The sequence below is a fragment of the Phascolarctos cinereus genome, unplaced genomic scaffold (assembly GCF_003287225.1).
Source record: "Phascolarctos cinereus isolate Bilbo 61053 unplaced genomic scaffold, phaCin_HiC Scaffold_5;HRSCAF=322, whole genome shotgun sequence".
In the NCBI taxonomy this organism is placed as follows: Eukaryota; Metazoa; Chordata; class Mammalia; order Diprotodontia; family Phascolarctidae; genus Phascolarctos; species Phascolarctos cinereus.
The window spans coordinates 245,528,813-245,533,500 of record NW_027555958.1 but is presented as its reverse complement, the minus strand read 5'-3'; the positions used below and the strand labels follow the sequence as shown (position 1 = coordinate 245,533,500).

The 4,688-nt window shown below is 51.2% G+C and overlaps 1 pseudogene across 1 annotated transcript; it reads right to left on the bottom strand.

Annotated features, from left to right (window-relative positions):
* On the bottom strand, positions 1–3,001 carry LOC110199329 (class I histocompatibility antigen, Gogo-A*0201 alpha chain-like; annotated as a pseudogene). The gene is made up of 8 exons (XR_013487066.1): positions 2,655–3,001; positions 2,076–2,322; positions 1,647–1,901; positions 1,393–1,490; positions 856–888; positions 624–668; positions 377–388; positions 1–340 (listed from the first exon to the last, which is right to left on the bottom strand). The product of XR_013487066.1 is annotated as a class I histocompatibility antigen, Gogo-A*0201 alpha chain-like (transcript).
* Positions 3,002–4,688: the final 1,687 nt, after the last annotated feature.

The following is a 4,688-nucleotide window of genomic DNA, read 5'->3' as shown; positions in this document are numbered from 1 at the left end:
TTTTATTTTAATTAATCAACAATCACTTGCATAAGCTTTCGAGTTTTACATTTTTCTCCCCTTCCCTCCCCACATACCTCCCCAAGATGTTTCAAATTCTGATATAGGTTATACATATACATTCAGGGGGGCTTATTTCCAAACCCCTCTTACTTTTACTACTGCTTGTCTACCTGCAAAGTGAGGCAGGCAGAAAGGAAGAAGGCAGAGGCGGGAGGTCTTAGATAACAGGGTGAGGGCACTAATGATGTTTCCCTAGGAGTTGTGATCTGGAGGCTCAAGAATTCAGATTGGCGAGACAGGAAGGGGGTCATTGGCCAATAGAGTACAATGATGATCGCTGGAAAGAGAAGCCAGAGGTCAACAGGAACAAGACAGGAATTGGAGACTTGAATATCTTTGTTTTCTTTCTCAGGTTCACACAAGGCAATTATCTCAAGCTGGAGAAAGACAGATTAAGGGAGATCCTCAAAGTCCCTTCTGGCCTCAGGTCTCTCATCATTCTAACGAGCCTGCTTCACTTCCCATTCAATTTTCACCCCAACCACTCACATAACCCATGCTCTTTGCTTGGCCCCCTTTACACCAGCCCCTCTCCAGTTCCATGACCCCCAGAGTCTCACCTTTGGCTGCAAGAGAGACATCTAACCCCTGTGCACTGTCACTGTCTGGTGACAAAGGAGGGAAACAACCCAGTCAGCCACATATTTTACAGAAGGGGAGCAAAGGAAGGAAAGAGGACACTGAGGAAAGGTTAGTGGGGTAAGCCTCTCCTCTGCCTTCTCATTTCTCATGTCCCAAAGATACCATGGGCTGGCCCCTTCTTTCTACCCTCCATGTCAACCTTTCACTTACCTGCAGCCTGAATGTAGTCCCCTCCTTTTCTCCCTGGAAAAGAAAAAAAAATTCAGTGGGGAATCCAGAAGAGGAGACCATACTAAGGCCCCAGAAGGTCACTGATTTGTCTTGGAGACATAACAAATTACAATTGTGGCTGCCCCCACCCCCCACTCCAGTTCAGTATCTAGATCCAACAAGAAGATAAAAGAGGCTCCACAAATGGGCATTTTCCAACCTCAGGTCCTGCATCAATGTGTTTCCAAGTCTGGTCTACAACCCCTGGCTGGGGAACACCCAGTTCCTTTGCAGAAATCCCCATATTCATTTCAGATCTGGGTCTGAAGCAGTTTTCCTACTTAGCCAGGCTGTTATACCACTGCAAGGCATTCTCAAGAAAAATGTTTTCTATTTACAGATTTGTTCATCTAGCCTAACAGTCTCTTAGATGGGAAATAGAGAACTTGGGGACAGAAAGCCAAGCTTCCAGTTCAGGGGAAGCCAGATCTCCACTGTGCCTGCTGCCCAATGTAATCCCCTTCCTGTCTTGTCTACCTGAATTCCTGTTCCCCCAGATCACAACTCCAGCAATGACTGCAATGAGGACAACATAATGCCCCCCACAATGATCCAGGTGAGTGAGGACTGTGGCTCTAAAAGTGGAAAAGGGAAATGAAAGGCCTTGATCCCTCTCTGGCCTGAGATTCACTAACCTCTTCTCCAGCTCCCTCCCAGTAACTCCACATCCCTTAGCTCTTCTTGGGAGGTGGGGGATGGCCTTTTCCCCAGCTCCTCCTCACTGTCCTTACCCCATTTCAGGGTGAGGGGCTCAGACAGTACCTCGTGTTGAACTCAGCAGGTATATTTCCCTTCCTGGCCCGAGGTGATTCCCACAGCTGCCCACTTCTGGAAGGTCCCATCTCCTGCTGGCCTGGTCTCAATGAACTCCGTGTCCTGGAGCTGTTCCTCCCCATCCCTCAGCCAAGTCAGAGAGATCTCCGCAGGGTAAAAGTCCTGGACCCGGCACCGAAGGGTCATCTCCCCATCGGGGGCAGTGTGGGTCCCTCGGAAAGAAGAGGGGGTCTGGAGGCAAAAGTCAGAGGCATTTCCAGGCTCTCTGGCGACGGAGAACAACCCACATTCAGGTAATGAGGGTCATGGGGCCCCTGATGTCAGGAATCTGGGACTGAGGCTGTAGGGGAAGTGGAGAAGGGCCGGCCAGGGGCCTTGTGTGCCACTCACATTCGGTCAGGGACCTGCAGTACCTATCCTCTTCAGAGCCTCCTTCCCGATCTCCAGGTACTTGTGCACCCACTGCACGCACTCCTCCTCCGGATAGACTTTCTCTCCTTCCATGATGCTTCTCTCGGCCTCCCACTTGCGCTTGGTATTCACAGCCTCGGGCACCGATGCCGTCCACGTGTAAGTCTCCGTGTCCAGGGCGATGTAGTCGTGCCCGTCGTAGGCATTTTGTTCAAACCCGCGCTTGAAGGTGAGGTCGGGGGAAACCTCGCAGCCGTACATGAACTGGATTGTGTGGACCCTTGCCCCGCCCCCAGCCCTGGGGTCAGTACAGTCAGACTTTCCCCACCAGGAGCTGATTCCGTGACCTGCCCGCCACCCGGGATGGAACCAAAAGTAGCTCCTTCAGCCTCGGGAGGCTTCCCCTTGCCCGGTGTCCCCAGTGAGACCCGCAGGTGACTGTGGCTCTCCTCCTCCCCACTCTGGTCCGTGGACGTGATTTGTGACCCTGGGGAACCACTTCACGCACCTCCCTCCCTCTGGTTGTAGTAGCGGCGCAGGTTCTGCAGGTTCACTCGGTAATCCTGTGCGTGCTCCCTTATGTTACGCATCTCCCACTCCCAATAGTCCCCTGGTCCACCTTGTGCATCCACGGAGCCCGCGGCTCCATCCTCTGACTCTCGCTGTCGCTGTCGAAGCGCACGAACTGTTGCTCGAGCTCCGGCCGCAACACGGCTGTGTAAGAAATACCTCAGGGAGTGAAAGCCTGAAACATGGGGACCTGGGCCCAGACTCAGGGCAGTGATCATTCAGCCCAGACCCTGGCGGCCCAGCGTCTGCGGCCAAGCCTGGGGTGTGACCCTTGACCCCGTCCCGCCCGGGGTGTAACCGCGGACTCCGAACCCAGCGGTCTAGAGTTGCCTCCCCACCTCCTGCCTCATAGCCCCTCCTCCCCCCTTCGCTGCAGGGGCACCGCGCCAGGTGGTAGTAATTCTCTAGACTATAGAGCTTTGAGATCAGCAAAATGCCTTACTGACAACAACCCAGGCAGGTCCTAGTGCCCCTTTTCTTAGACTTTGCCCTTCTGTCTCCGCTCCCCCCCCCACTTCTGGTACAGGTTCTGGATCTCTCACATTCCTCACCCTCAGCACCCCCAACTTGTGTCCTTGCCTGGCCCCACTCATCCCACCCGCCCCCCACGATCCTCTAGGAAACGCTTTAACAAAGCTTCACCTGGTTCTCTGTCCTCTCTCTTGGATGTCCGGGGGCTCCCAGACAGCCCTGCTCCTTCTTAACTCCCACAGGACTGTCGAACCCTTTCTCTCTCCTAGCACCTTTACCTCAACACCCTATGTCCTAACAATCCACTCGACACCACTCCCCAAACTAAGAGACCTACACCAGGACCCCCACTCTCCTACCAAAGCCCAGCTAAGGGATGGCAGACCAGTCTCCCAAGTCACCCATAGGCTTATTTATTGCTTCTTCCCTTCAAGCACCACCTTGACTTCACCTAAGATTAAGGAGCTGGTTCCCTGGAAACCCACTCTGGGCTGCTGTTGGAAGAGCTTTCTTTAGCAAAACCCCTCCTCACCCACACAACTACTCCTGAGTGCTTTATCCAGTCTCCAAGTGGCAGTTTAATACTATCCCCTACTCACCTGCCCAGGTCTCTGTCAAGGCCAGGGTCACCAACAAAAAGAGAAATCGAATGTAATTCTTCATGGTCAACAGGCTGATTGAAGCACAAGATCATTGAAGCCAGTTTACACTTATTGGCTTCAGAGATTCTGCCATCCAATAGTCATTGGTAAAATCTAAGAATGAACATGCACAATTGAGGAGACCAAAACCGAAACTAACACAGAGGAAATCTCCAGCTTTATAGACCTTTCATCTCTCTGCTTTATTCACAGAACAGCCTCCCTCCCTCCCATTATCACTCCAGGAACACATAGTTCTTGTGCTTCCAGCTTGAATCAGATAAAAATAAGGTCTCAGCTCTCAACCCTCCTCTGCTGGCCTTCCAACCTCCAGCCCTCCTCAGTGTGACCCTTTCCTTTCCTTTCCTTCCACACAAAAAATTGATGGCATCTGAGGACTGAAGAAATCTGCAGGCTAATTTGTGAAGGGGTGTGTTGCCACCTCCATTTTAATAACGTCTGTCCCAGCTCTGATTCAGGCAAGTCTTGTAACCTCTCTAGGCTTTGTAGATAACCAAGCAAGGGACCCCAGAATCAAGAGTAAATCAGAGTCCAATAAATGTAATTTGGAATCAGAGTAGAAGACTTTGTCTCACTGTAAAAGGGGCAGGTATGGGGCACAGTGGATAGAGCCCAGTGCCTGGAGTCAGAAAGACTGAGTTCAAATCCAGGCCTCAGACATTTACTAGATGTGTGACCCTGGGTAAGTCACTTAACCCTGTTTGCCTCAGTTTCTTTATCTGAAAAAATGAGTTGGAGGAGGAAATGTCAAACTACTTCAATTTCCTTGGGAAGAAAATACCAAATGAGGTCACAAAGAGTCAAACACAACTCAATAACAACAAAACAAAAGAGCTTAATTATTAAAATGAGGAGGACCACTATTTCAGCATAAGGTTGGTTCTG